Source organism: Diabrotica undecimpunctata, chromosome 1, assembly GCF_040954645.1.
Source record: "Diabrotica undecimpunctata isolate CICGRU chromosome 1, icDiaUnde3, whole genome shotgun sequence".
NCBI classification, from domain to species: Eukaryota; Metazoa; Arthropoda; class Insecta; order Coleoptera; family Chrysomelidae; genus Diabrotica; species Diabrotica undecimpunctata.
In genome coordinates, this window is record NC_092803.1 from 156,266,507 (window position 1) to 156,282,562 (window position 16,056).

Below are 16,056 nucleotides of genomic sequence, written 5' to 3' on the forward strand. Positions count from 1 at the left end.
CTCCAATACCTCACATTATGTGTGATAACATTTCTATTGAGAGAAAAAGTACTTTCGTCACTAAAAAAAATTGTTTTTATGTAATCGGGCTGGTGGTTAATTGTATTGAACATATTTTCACAGAATTCTAGTCTACGGTCGAGGTCATCATCTGAAGTTGGTACACAATTTTTAATTTGTATGGATGAAATTTGTTTTCAGCCAACACTCGGTGTACTATCTTTTGACTAACTCCATAGATAGACGCAAGGGCTTTCCATGATAGGGTTGTAGAAGAAGTAGGATTCACTAAGTAGCCATTTCTGAAATGATGTCAATTTTTGGGTCACCACTAATAGTTGGTCAACCAGATCGTTTGATATCTTAATTACTACCTGTTTTTTTATTCTTCCAAAGAAGCTTCCTTAAATAAGCTCTCGATGTAGGATAATCGGGATACCTCTCATTTAAAAACGTTCGGCTGCATGGAAATTATTTTCACATTCACCAATTATTAACACAGCTACTACTTTGTCAGCTACAGTACGTACCATTTTGCCTTTGTAAAAATTTAAACGTCTCGTTAAGCAATAATTAAACTAAATATTAACTAAGAACAACTAACTAAAAACAACTAGACTAAACGTGAATTGACTAAACTAAGGAGAAACAGAAACTTAATATTCAGGTATAAACGCGTATGCAAACTAAAAATAACTAGAGAATTTACTAAACTAAGCCGAAACAGAAACCAAATATTGAGCTATAAATGCTTTTGCAAACTAGAAACATCTAGAGAATTGACAAACGTTAACTTTTTTGACAAATAACCAAAGGCGGACGTTAGAATTTTTATTTATTAAGTACCAAACTAGAATTTTAGTATTTATTTAATTTATTCGTCAAGATCATCTTAAATCCAAACAAAATTAGTAGGATTGAATAGGTATATTAAAATAATTGTAGTTTCGCATTTAACTAATAAATATTCTAACGTTCGCCTCTGATTAATTGTCAAAAAAGTTGACGTTGACGTAAAAACAATTAGAGAATTGAAAAACGTCAACTTTTTGTTGTACTGTAACCAGTACAATTTAATATTCATTTAATTTATTTATCAAAATGAGCTTAAACCCAAATAAAATTAGTATGATTGAATAGGTATTTTCAATACCTTTCAAACGAGCTATCACTTGCCATAAGGTCTTATTTAAAATTATCTATCACAGTGGCGCTGTAAAGTCATCTGTCACTATTACGTCACATGTTATGACTAGTTAAGAAGCCTACGTCTGTTTATTACCTTCCTCCAAATTTCACTATTATAAGTATAACCGTTCAAAAGATACGAGGGGGAGAACGGACTTTTGACTAGCACTGTATGTACAATGGCTTTATAGAGCAATAGCTTTTTCTTACCCAATATACATAAATTGGTAAATAAATTATTGTTATTATTGCGGGAAAGATTTCATAATTTAATTATCTCAGTCTTGACTTTAATCAACTTATAGTGTTGTAGCAGTTGTATTTATTTGGTTACATTTAGAGCTATAAAATAACGTCCACCGCAAAAGAGAACCGAGTTCAAACCGGAAAACTTATCTGATAAGAACTCCAACAAGCAATTAATCGCTTTCCGTTCCCGATCCGTATCGAGTATATCGTCTATTAAAATAGTATCGTCTATTAAAATAGTTAAAACACGTATTTACGTAAATATAGCTATTTTATTAAATTAAATCAAACTCGTTCACAATGGTCATAATTAAATCACACTAAATTATTATCTCTCGTTCCGCTGTGTTTATGTGTCATCACCGAACTACTCGTGACCATATAAGGCAATTAGTGACCCAAGCCAATCACCGTATTAGAAGTTGAGTGTGACTTCACAATGTCATAACTGAACTACCAGTATTCCATCTTAAGCTGATTAGGACATTAGGAAGTTAGTGACTTAAGCTGATCAGCGTATTAGGATAATAGTGTGACTGCATTCGACCATCCTGACGTCACGATTGTCCTCGATCGTACAACACCTATTAAAAAAAAATAATATGTTCTTTATTATTAAGAATGCCAATTTATAGAAAGGCTCCATCATTCTGCAGAATGACATAGTCTAAATCAATTCGTTTCAGATAGCTACAACTATCCATACAAGCTCATTTTTAAACATTAAAACATATGGCTGTCATTTTTCAGAATGACAATGTGAATAAATTTGTTTCGAATAGCTACGGCTATTCAAACAAACTCATTCAAGACATTAAAATATTTGGGTGTCATTTTGCAGAATGGTGAACTGAATATCCATTCAGAACATTAAAACATTTATTTGTCATTTTTCAGAATGACGAACTGAAAATCCATTCAGAACACTATAACATTTATTTGTCATTTTTCAGAATGACGAACTGAAAATCCATTCAGAACATTAGAACATTTATTTGTCATTTTTCAGAATGACGAACTGAACATCCATTCAGAACATTAAAACATTTATTTGTCATTCTGCAGAATGACGAACTGAAAATCCATTCAGAACATTAAAACATTTATTTGTCATTTTGCAGAATGACGAACTGAAAATCCATTCAGAACATTAGAACATTTATTTGTCATTATTCAGAATGACGAACTGAACATCCATTCAGAACACTATAACATTTATTTGTCATTTTGCAGAATGACGAACTGAAAATTCATTCAGAACATTAAAACATTTATTTGTCATTCTGCAGAATGACGAACTGAAAATCCATTCAGAACATTAGAACATTTATTTGTCATTTTTCAGAATGACGAACTGAAAATCCATTCAGAACACTATAACATTTATTTGTCATTTTGCAGAATGACGAACTGAAAATCCATTCAGAACATTAAAACATTTATTTGTCATTTTGCAGAATGACGAACTGAAAATCCATTCAGAACATTAGAACATTTATTTGTCATTTTTCAGAATGACGAACTGAAAATCCATTCAGAACACTATAACATTTATTTGTCATTTTTCAGAATGACGAACTGAAAATCCATTCAGAACATTAGAACATTTATTTGTCATTTTGCAGAATGACGAATAAAATAAATCTGCTTCAAATAGTCAGAACTACTCAAATAAACCCATTCAGATCATTGAAACACTTTGTTGTCATTTTTCAGAATGACAATTAAAATATATTTTTTTTTTTAGTTCCAGCTATTCAAACAAATTCCTTTTAAACAATAGAATATCTTTATGTCATTCTACAAAATGACTACACTATCATGTAACTAACCTGAATAATTTTAAGATCTTTGAATCTTAAATCTCTTGATGTTTTCTCCACCAACAACTCCTTCATAAGGACGCCTTTTTCTTGATGAATGTACATCTTCTGTTACACGATATCTATCATTTGGTAGAACCTCAACAATCCTGAATGGCCCTCTATACTTTTCTAAAAGCTTCTTACTTTCATTGTTTGCTGGAAAACTTGTAACTTTTGTCAATACCAGGTCACCAACAGCATATTTCACTGGAGAGCATCTTTTTTTATTAAATTCGTTATTCTGTTTGATTCTGTTTTCTTCTAATCGTTTAGCTACATCCTTTCTCAATAACATTACATCAATAATGTCCATATCATTATCATCTATGTATTTGTCTCCATCAACTCTTAATTTGTACCCGAAAAACACTTCACTGGGAGAAGATTTAGTTATTCGGTGTTTTGTCTCGTTTATTCCTTGTTGAATGTTTTTTTAAATTTTTATCCCACATATCGGACTCAAATTTTGCACCCATTGTGGCCATGGTATCCAGTAATGTTTTATTTGCCCTTTCTCCTTGGCCGTTGCCTCTTGCCATTCCTACTGCAGTTGTAAACACTCTAATTCCTCTCTCTGCCATATAATTCAAAAATTCTTTTGAAACAAAAGCTGATCGTGCATCTGATATCATTCGTTTGGTGTTACCAAATATTTTAAAAAATTTCTTCTAAAGCACAAATAACATGTTTACTTGATGTATCTGGGACAGCTTCAACAAACACAAATTTAGAAAAGGCATCAATCAAAACCAAGATGTATTTATTTTGAGATTTCGTTAACACAAATGGCCCTAAATGATCGGCATGGAGTGTATGAAACGGTCTAGCATATTTTGGAATGGAATGTAGATAGCCAGGCTTTTTTTTTCCCGGTTATTTATGGTATAAACAGGCAAGACAAGCCGAAATGTATTTCTTAATAAATCTTCGCATTCGTGGGAACCAATACCGTTCTTTTATTCTTTTAATTGTTTTATCCAACGCAAAATGTCCAATATCGTCATGATTCATTTTGACAATTTGCCAACGACAATCTTTAGGCACATACCATCTTCTACCATATTCCGCTATTTTATAAACTTTGTTTCCTCTTAAATCATATTTCTTGAAAGTATCCTTATGATTTTCCTGATCTCCTGACAAAAGAATAATCTTTTTTTATTTATTTCCGTATCTGTATCCTGTGCTTCTCTTAGATAGTCGTCTTCTTTGATGAGCATCACTTTAATTTCAAGACTTTCCCCTGCTTCAGTTCTTTCAAAGTTCCTACTTAAGGCATCTACATGTTGTAGTTGTACTCCTGATTTATGTTTTATTTCAAAACAAAAATTTTGTAAACACAAAACCCATCTTGCTGTTCTTGGGATTATTGTTTGTTTTACTAATGCATTTTTAACGGAATTGCAGTCTGTTATTACAGTAAAAGATCTTCCTGCTAAATATTATCTATACCTTTCTAGGGTTTTGACAATAGCCAAAAGCTCTAATTCAAAAGAATGATATTTCTTTTCTTCTTTTGTGGTTTGCTTGCTAAAATAGGCAATTGACTTTTCACGACCATCAACAATTTGAGTTATTATGCCTCCAAATCCTTCTCTACTTGCATCCGTGTAAACTATTATGTCATGTTTCGGATTAAATATTGTTAAAATTGGTTCTGAGACTATAACTTTCTTTATTTCTTTAACAATTTTTGTTTCTTCTTATGTCCATGTCCAATTTACATCTTTTTTTTATCAATAAGAAAAGAAAGGCTTGCGAACGATGAATTACTCTTTCGAATAATATTTGCATCCAATAATTCTTGTACTGTTTGTTGTAAAATTTCTTTGTCAGCTGCAGGTGTTCTGTAGGGACGAAACTTAACTACATCTGAACTTGTAATATCGATTCTCATAACAACAGAATGCGATTTTTTTTTAGAGCTTTCAAATTTGTATAAAAACAGTCCTCGTGATTTAGCAAAATATTTTCCAACATCATTTTCTCGTGTTTAGATATATTTCCGGTACTTATTTCTTTATCTAAGTCTCTCTTATATTTAAATGTTAAACTATTATCTATCCTATAGTACATAATATTTACATCTTCTGTAAAATTTCTTCCTATTAGAAGGTCATTAACCCAATCTTTATCCATGACATATAACATAATATTTAATTCTACAAAATCGATTTTTATTTTAGCAAATACATAATATTCAACTGATAAAGAATTTCCCAAAAATCCAGAAAGTTTTACATCTTTAGTTAACGATTTTGTTTCTAATTTAAACTTATCTGCCAATTCTTTTGAAATTAGCGAACAATCGCTGCCAAAATCAATGAATGCAGTATGGGTGTTCATTTAAGAAAATAATTTTATTAAATTTATTTTCGGAAGAATCAAACTGTATTTGTTTAACAGATTTATTTTTTTCTAAATTTTTGTTCGTTTTATTTACTTTTGTCTCTTGACATTCTTTGTTCTTTTTAAAACAGTATTGTTCAATATGACCTTTAATTTAAAAAAAAAAAACCTGCATATTTGGTTCCACAGCACATACAAGGTTTATTCTTGTTAAATTTGTTATTAACAAATTTGTTATTATGTACAAATTTTGATTTGGAAAAACAATTGGATTTGTTAAATCAGGCAATTTTTCTGGACTTTTGTGATAAAGCTTATTTCTTAAATAAACTGCCAATAAATTGACATCTTTGATTTGAGCAACTTCAATAGCAGATTTAATATGTTCGTCTCTAATAGCACCAATTATTAAAGAAATCTCATCTGACTTGGAAAAATTTACTTTAAGTTTATTAATTTTTGCTAAATGTTCAAAATAAAATTCATATAATGAAGAACCCTCTGTTGGTTTATGATGGGCTACGTCCATAAAAAGATCATAAGTATTTCGTGTACTTTGAAAAGTATTTTCTAACACTGATCTCCATTGTGCCCAAGAAAATTGAGACCATGCAACTTCATTTTCAATAAAACTAGCGTACCATGTTTTAGAGGTACCTCTAAGCTTAGAAATCGCTTGAAATATCGTCGGTATATTGCGAAAACCAGGTAAATGACAAATTTTAAAATATTGAGTTAAGTATACCAAAATTCTCAGCTTTTTCCGCTCTACATAAAGGTAAAACCAAATAAATGATACGACTTACCATTCAGCAGATAATTTGTGTAATAAACAAATAAGTTACACCTAATCAACTTTTCGTTTTCAAATAAAACAATATATCGCTACTTACTTCCATAAAATTAAAGTTCTGTTGCATGTAAAACAAAGTAAGCCCACATATATTATTATGCCGGACAACAATATATTTCTACTACTGCAAACCATATTCAGTAAAAAGGTGATAAGTGTCTTTAATACATTTTACGTGTATGATTTATTAAAATTTCTCTTCCATATCGACTAGTAAAAACCTTTAAGTACACTTACTTCATTCTACGTGTTCTTTTCGTTTTTGTATACCTTGACTACCTTCTCGGCGAAGAATCGGTAGACGAAATTGTTGTGGTTTCACTACTGGAACTACTATCTCGCTTGGACTTTTTCCTTTTCGGCATTTTGGACACTTTCAATCACTTAACATTAAAAACAGTTCACTAAATTCTACCGTAGGTTCTTTAACACACTTCTGATATCGTCTATTAAAATAGTATCGTCTATTAAAATAGTTAAAACACGTATTTACGTAAATATAGCTATTTTATTAAATTAAATCAAACTCGTTCACAATGGTCATAATTAAATCACACTAAATTATTATCTCTCGTTCCGCTGTGTTTATGTGTCATCACCGAACTACTCGTGACCATATAAGGCAATTAGTGACCCAAGCCAATCACCGTATTAGAAGTTGAGTGTGACTTCACAATGTCATAACTGAACTACCAGTATTCCATCTTAAGCTGATTAGGACATTAGGAAGTTAGTGACTTAAGCTGATCAGCGTATTAGGATAATAGTGTGACTGCAAGTAGTAATCGATTGTCCCACATCTAACCTAGACTAAGTATTGATTAGTCTTCTCCGGTATTTGGGTATTGACCAATACATCGTACTTTTCCTTTAACCAACCTAGATCGTCAATATTTATTTTTTGGAGATACAACAGCGGACCGTAGCGTCGTCTATTTTTATTCACTAGGATTCATATTTTTATTTTATTAGACCTATTAAATAGAAGTTCAATTTATTTTGTTATTTATTTGAATATATTTTTATTTATATTAAAGTTGTGTTTTACCGAGTCTGGTTTCTAATAGAGCTACCCGTCACACGTTTTTAAAATATAGCTTTAGAAAATAAAATTTTGACAATGTCATTAAATCTGGAGTCGAAAAAGTCAAGTTATAGCATTTTCAGTTTATAAATTGTCGTTTTCTAAATTTACAAATCATTGAAAACATTATTGCACGACTATATAATTGACAGAAAGTAGTTTCTGTATAATACCTTGAATTATTAAATATGACCTATAAGTGTTGTCGTAAAAATCCTTACAACAATCCTGCATGTGCTAACAACCCTCGTGTATTCCTTCTAAACAGTAGGTTACATCCAACTGGATCGGTGTCATATTTTCTAAAGCTCACACATCAACTAGTCAAAAGTTTCATTCAGTGAACTTGTGATTAATGAGTGTCTGTTTCTCTTTTGCACCGCGGGCGGTTTTCGCCCTAAAAAGTCCGCATAACCTGATTGTGATCGCTTATACACGTTTTTGGTGGATTATTTTCAAATCGGTTCGTTTTATTAATGACTTTTATTTTGTCATTTTTAATAAATCGGTTATGTTGTAAACACGTGCTTCCAGATAATTGTTTTGTTCTTACGATTAGGGATATATATTGATCAATTTGTATGACATATATAATATATAGGTACATACACATATTATTATTTATAATATACATGGTGTAACAGAAAGATAGGTCATAAATTAAATCGAGTATTCTGGGACCAAAAATAGTTCCATTAAACCTAACCTAACCTTACTTAGTGTATTGTTGATGCTACTATTTTATACCTAGTAACCATAGCAACAAGTGGTATACAGCCGACTAGAGAATTTTTAAAAACCATTGTAAAAAAGTTTTAAAAATATTGTGTGTACCTAAACGTTTGGGGGGGGGGGGTGGAAGGGGTTTAAGAGAACAAAACGCCTATAAAATTTTTATGGGGTGTACAAATTTTACTGTTATATTTTTTTAAGAACATTCCTACCATAAGAAAGTCACATGTCCATTTTTAATATAAAATCTCTAACAGCTTTCGATATAATAGAAAAAATCGATTTTCATTTTGTAACTTCAAAGGACTGTAACTTTATTTATATATATATATATATATATATATATATATATATATATATATAGATATATATATATATATATATATATATATATATATTTATATATATATATATATATATATATATATATACACTCTGGGCCAAAATTAACCGGCCATCTTAAAAATGGGTAATTTTTGATGTCTTATATTTCCTAAATTTGTTGTCTGATTTAAGTGATTTTTTTAATATGTTATAGCCTTATTCCTTGACCATATCGCTATAATAATATGGTTGCTAAACAGGTAAATTTTCATTGTATACCGAATGTACAAATTAAACTGTGTTTTTTTCTTAAACTTTGCATCATCCTGTATAATATTCCAGCATTTATAAAATATTGAAATTAAAACTTAACTATAGCCTCATCTTTTCTCAACATTTTGTTTTTTGACTTATTCGCTTATGTTGGATAATACAAAAGTTAGATAGTTTAATAACTAGCCATGTTTTTCATCAATACAGACGATTTAACTCACCAGCAAAATTAACCCCACCACCTTTATTATTGTTTTTGTTTACATTACCTGTGACAGTTTGTTTCCTAAATTTGTGTCATCGAAGGATTTTTGACATATAGTCGTTGTACGACATTGTTGCAAATCTGTTTCCGTGTTAATAACAATTCTTGAACAATTTCTAATTAAAATTAAATTTGTAATTAAAATTAAATTTGTAATTAAAATTAACAATTAAAATTGTAATTTTATATCATTGTGAGCGAATATTGTTTAAGTTGAAATTTTAGTGCTTATTTATTGTTTTTGATTTTAAAAATGCCACTCGTTCCAACTGATGCTGCTAGGGCAGTGGCTTTAGTTGATGCTGGTTACAGTCAGCGTCATATCGCTGGTATACTCGATGTACCCAGAACTACGGTACAAGATGCCATCAGACGATTTCGGGAGACAGGATCGTATAACCACAGGCCAGGTCAAGGCCGAAAACGATGTACTTCAGTTCGAGATGACCGCTTCATTGTCACTAAAGTATTGAGAAATCGCTTTTGCACCGCTCATGAAGCTCGTAGGTCTCTTCTTGAGTTGAGAAACGTTAGTGTGAGTAGACAGACGATTAGAAGAAGACTGTCAGAAATAAACTTGAGGGCTTTTCGTCCAGCTCGCGCACCACAACTGCTCCCACAACACCGTAGGGCTAAACTTCATTTTCCGCGATAATATGCTAACTGGACTATGGCGGAATGGAAGGATATACTGTTCGAAGTAGAGACCAGAATAGTCCTAAAAAGTCCAGATGGAAGCTAACGTGTCTGTAGGCGTCAAAATGAAAGCTTTGCTGAATGCGCTATAACCGAAACAGTGGCTTACCAAGGAGGGTCAATAATGATTTGGGGAGGTATTTCTTACGAAGGGCGTACTGATCTTGTTGTGTTCGGTAGAGGCAGTGTGAATGCCCAAGTATACCTGCAAGAAGTCCTCCAAAACCATGTCATGCCTTTTGTACCATTCATTGGTGATAACTTCAGACTAATGCATGACAATGCACGTTGCCATACAGCAAGATCTACCCATGAGTACTTTAATGAGGTCGGGATTCAAGTTCTACCATGGCCACCACACAGTTCCGATCTTAACCCGATTGAGCATATCTGGGACAACCTCAAAAGACGGGGAAGAGCAAGAGTACCAGCTCCAAGAAGTTCTAAGGGCTAGAGGCGGCAACACTCATTATTGATACCCAATTTTTTTTAATTAGACTTTAATTTCCAAAATATTGGTAATTTGAATTTTCTTCGAAGGTTTTGTTCATTGGATTTTTACTGTAACAAATGACTTTTTTTCAAAAAGATTATTTTTTCTCTTCCGCGGAGATAAAAATTGATAAAAAACATATCTAGTTGTTAAAGCACCTAATTTTTGTATTATCCAACATAGGCGAATCAATCAACAAACAAAATGTTGAGAAAGCATGAGGCTATAGTTACGATTTAATTTCAGTATTCTACAAATGCTAGAATATTCCACAGGGTGATGCAAACTTTAAGAAAAAAACACAGTTTGATTCGTACAGCCGGTATACAATGAAAATTTATCTTTTTAGCAACAATATTATTATAAAGATATTGTCAAGGAATAAGGCTATAACATATTAAAAAAATCACTTAAATCGGACAACAGGTTTAGGAGATATAAGAAATCAAAAATCACCCATTTTTAAGGTGGCCGGTTAATTTTGGCCCAGAGTGTATATATATATATATATTGTTGTGTCCGCTTTATGATGTTTTATTATTAATTAACACTAATTTAATTAATCCAATTATTTAATTAATTCACTAATTTATGCAGAGTCATACAAATCAATTACTATTAAAAATTTCTAAGGGTGCCTTTTTAATTTTATTTTAATCAGTTTACTTTATATATCTCTTCTAGTGGGTTCAGTATCTCCTAGTTGCTCATAATCGGGATAGAACAGGAAACGGAACTAACATTAAAACAACATAAATATGCACAGAAATTATTATTTATTTTCAATAAGCAATACGATGAATATTAATAAATAACTTTTGTGGGCAATTATCTTTCCCAACAAACTCCTATACTCTAAATTTAATTTTAATTACAAACTATCTATTGATCTGTTTTATAATAATATCTACTAAAAATTGACCATATAAAATATAATTTATTCACAAAAAATAACTCTTTGAAACTTGGAATCTTAGTTCGTATGCTTATATTTGATTTTATCTTTAGAATATCTTAAAGTTTTCTTTCATTCAAATTATTTGACTGACCTTTATTTTTTACACCAATGATGTCTCCTATCGATCAAACCACAGTTCCTTCCTTGATTGATTATGTCCGGCTACCATCAAATCTTTCCCGTTCTCAGCATCGATCCAAACCGCATACCAGCAAATTACTCCTCCGAAAACACAAGCCCAAGCCTCTTTTGACCGGTACTCTTTATTCACAAATTCTCCTTTCTTTCTCAATTATATCTCGTGGACTATGCAGACTCAAAAGAGTTATTAATCTTCTCGATTTTGATCTGCTCTCAGCTTCCACCTTTTTCACTAACAAACGAAAACACTGGTAGTCAGATTGGCTACACGAAAACACGTCTTCTCTTCTGGTCTGCCGGTAACATAATAATCTTTTCAATCCCCCCAGACAAACTTTCTCAACTCTCTCATTCCCCATCATTCCTTTTTAACCAATCATAAGTATTCATCTTTCCCACTTATTTTCGATTTTAGAAAATTTAAAACATAATATTTAAAACAAATAAACTACTTTTACTCAAATTACTTTTCAGAAACCATTAACAATTTTGCCTTTTTCAACAGAAATAAGTTTCCAAATTCTTGTTATCTCATATCTAAATCTAATTCTTATTTACTTTCGAAAAATGCCCACCGCAAAATACAATTACAAGTTTATTCTTAAATCTATAAAATTATACGGGTTCCATTGTCCTTTCACTATTCACTCAGTCTTTCACGGAACAATGTTTTCTCTTATGGTCTATTACAAATAAGTACAGGGTACATTTGAACTTATATGCCCGCGGTATATTAAAATAATAAAAAAACTCTTTATTCTATTTCTGATCGATAAACTGATCCATAACAATATATATATATATATATATATATATATATATATATATATATATATATATATATATATATATATATATATATATATATATATATATATTGTTATATATATATATATATATATATATATATATATATATATGTGTGTGTGTGTGTGTGTGTGTGTGTGTGTGAGTGTGTATATTTATTATTTAAAAAAAGTTTAATTTGAGCCAATTTTTTTTAGTGACATAGACATTAGTTATTTAGCCAGTTGCAATAGAGTCTCTACAGTTGAGCTGTAGAGACTTGAGAGTTGAGCAATAGAGTTGACCACAAAAAACATCGAAGCTTTCGAGATGTGGTGCTATAGGCGCATTCTCAGAATATCATGGATGGACCGCGTCACTAACACGCAAGTACTCCAAACTTTAGACAAAAGATGCGAAATTCTAAATGAGATAAAAACTAGAAAGATGGAATACTTGGGGCACATTGTGAGAGGTGAAAAGTACGAACTTTTAAGAAATATCATGCAGGGCAAAATTAAGGGCAAAAGAAGTGTGGGAAGAAGAAAAATATCGTGGCTTCGTAATCTACGTGAATGGTTCGGGTGTAGTTCGATTGAACTTTTTAGGCGCGCTGCTAACAAAGTCGCAGTGGCCATGATGATTTCCAATCTCCGCTAGGAGTGGCACGAGAAGAAGAAGAAGAATAAAGTCTCTAATTAGAAAAATACATAATCAAAATAAAATAATAATTTTTTTTTAATTTTAATTTTTTAAATAAGTTTTGTAAAAATTCCTTTTTTTTTAACAAAGGATGTAGATCTTTTAATAACAAATTGAATGAGGCTGCCTAAGATCCGATCAGTCAATTACCTTTCGAGATACGTTTAATTGCTAATACAAATTCTTGTATTTTTATAAATTTTGCAGAGCTTGAACTTTTTTTTTTAAAGATAGAGATCTAATTTTAAACTGATTATCTGGTTGGTCAATTATGTTTTCATATAGAAATAAAAAAAATTGGTTAAACAGTTGTTCAACCGCTTATTCAGTGCTTTGAGGGGGGGGGGGACTTTTGTGTTATAAACTAATTAAGCTATACGCTCCCTCTACAGTACACACATTTTTAACTTATTAATTATTATAGCTGAAGTAAAAACAAAGATTTCAAAAATAAAAGTTTTCTACGACCAATAGTGGATTTAGCTTAATTTGTTGGAAAAATCAGGTCAATCAAGAGAGCTATATTTTATGGGAATAGAATTTTTATTTCTTAAAAAACCGCTATTTATAGCCAAAATATTATAGGCACTGTGCGTCCTCGCTGACATATCAGAAGCATAGGCCAAGTATGCTTTCTAGACCATCTGGCTAATCTCGAAATGTCCCCGTGTATTCTTAACGAGTTCGAGAAGCCGCTGTTGAGCTACACAGCATTTTCTGACATCTTAGTCCGTGAGTCCACGTCGGCATCACGCGGCCCGTGAATAACTTTTATGTGTGAGTCCGTGTCGGCCTCTCATTGCACTTATCCTGTTAAAAGTGCCATAAAAGAAATAATAACCAACAGTTTGGAGTTGCAAATACTTGGAGGTTACTCCAGGCATTGCCCTTCATGGGCGCTGTGCTAGTTTCAAAAATTCATTAATTAATGCACGTTTTTTTACAGCTTAGACTATGTCTAAAAGTAATCCACCTATATGTAAAACATGTAATCTACAAGTTACTGTTAGCCATTTTTTAATTGTATACTCTCGTTCGCTAATTTTAGTGTCGCCTTTAACATACCTAACAGAATAACTAATTGATTGGAAACCAATTTTTCAGCGAATTATATTGTAGTCTTTTTGAAATCCATAGGAATATTTTTATAAAATTTAATTTTTATACTGTAGCGGCCTCTAATAACTATTATCGCAGATGCGACTGTACTAAATAAAAAAAATATTCGCATTTTATAATAGTTGTAGACAAACACCATTTAAATTAAAACATTTCGAATTCTCTTTTAAATCCTTAAATGATTATAAAAATATTGCCAAATTTACTTTTATAAATTATCTAAATGTTTTTTCACTAGAAACCCATTCAAAACACTTTATTATCCATCTTTATAGTCTCTAAAGTAAAACTGTTGCGAAGAGCACGGGCAATTATGTAGTTTGAAGTGAACATCAAAGAAACGGTAGGTAATAAGGTTAGGTAAATTTCTCTCAATAAGAAGGCGAATGTGGCCAAATTAAGCTGTTTTGTATTTCACAATCTTCGTTTATGTCCATATAAAAGAGGCACGAAATATATTTTTCGTCAATAACAGTGTAATATGAAGGTTATGTATTATTCTAATTTTATTATCTGGGACAAATTTTGGAATGAAAAGTGTTTTGTTTATCTTTGAAATAAATTTTAATTTGATTTGTAATTAAAACATCTAGTATATAAAAGTTATTTTAACAATTCAAAAATATTTCCATTAAAATAGTATCTAAATTTTAATGAAATTCACTTCTGTATGAATATGCATGATGACTGTTATATAAACAAGTGTTATAATGATTAGTGATAAATAATTAACTATAACTAAATGTAGTTTTACATTTACCCTTAACGGGTGACGTGAATTATGAATGTTTTTGGGAAAAACACTTTTTTAAAAACTGAACTCACAACTGAAATCACAATTAAAACTTTTATTTTTACTATTACGTCGTCCATATAGACGACGCATATTGCTCCTTGAAGTCCCTTCAATACGTTGTCCATCATACGTTGGAATGTGGACGGAGCGTTCTCAAGTCCAAATGGCATTCTTAAATATTCATAGTGTCCATGTTCCACATTAATTGCTGTTTTGATAATGTCTTCTTCAGCCATCTCGATTTGGTGAAAACCGCCCGCTAAGTCGAGGGTCGTAAAATATTGACATCTTCCCAATTTGTCCAAAATATCGCTAATGTGAGGAATTCTGTATCGGTCGTCAATTGTCTTCTCGTTGACCTTTCTATAATCTACCACTAGCCTCCACACTATTTTACTGGATGAATCTGGTTTCTTTGCCACGACCCAAATGGGCGAGGACCATGGCGATTGACTTGGTCGAATGATCCCTTGCTCTAACATTGAAAAAATTTGTTTCTTTACTTCTTCCTTGTACACATATGGATACCGGTATAACTCTTCATCCTTGGTTCTGATGTGGTGTTTAACTTCGTTAGTAAAGCTGAGAGGAGTGTCTGGTTGGTGAAATATATCGGAGAATTTTCGGCATAGGTGGCGAACTTGTTCCTCTTCTTCTTCGTTAAGGTGTTCGTTAATTAAGTCGTCGATATCTTATCTGTAGTCTAGTCCGGAGGTTGTTTCTATGGAATATATATGAAATCTTGAATGTCTATTTTGTTACTTTCGAGTGATTCCATAAGAGAAAGATAAATGGGGTCTGACGTACAGTTGGCAATTTCGATCCAGGCGAGGTGGTTCTCGGCGTTAGTAAGGGCTTCTTGTACTACGACGCCTTGCACTTTTTGGGTTGGAATAATGATGGTTTCTTTTTCTTCTTAAAGATGTATTTGTTGATTTCGTGTTCTTTTTGATGAATTTTAATAGGTTTCCCTTAAATCTCGAGATGGTGCTAAGGAACTCGATTCCTCGATAATTGTCACATACATCTTTACTTTCTTTCTTGTGTATTGTCGTGATAAACGATGTAGTCCACTTCTCCGGTATACTTTCTCCGTTAATACACTTTTTGGAAAGGCTGGTTCTTCTTCTTCTTCTGGTTCCTATCCGTTTCGGATGTTGGAAATCATATTGGCAATCATGAC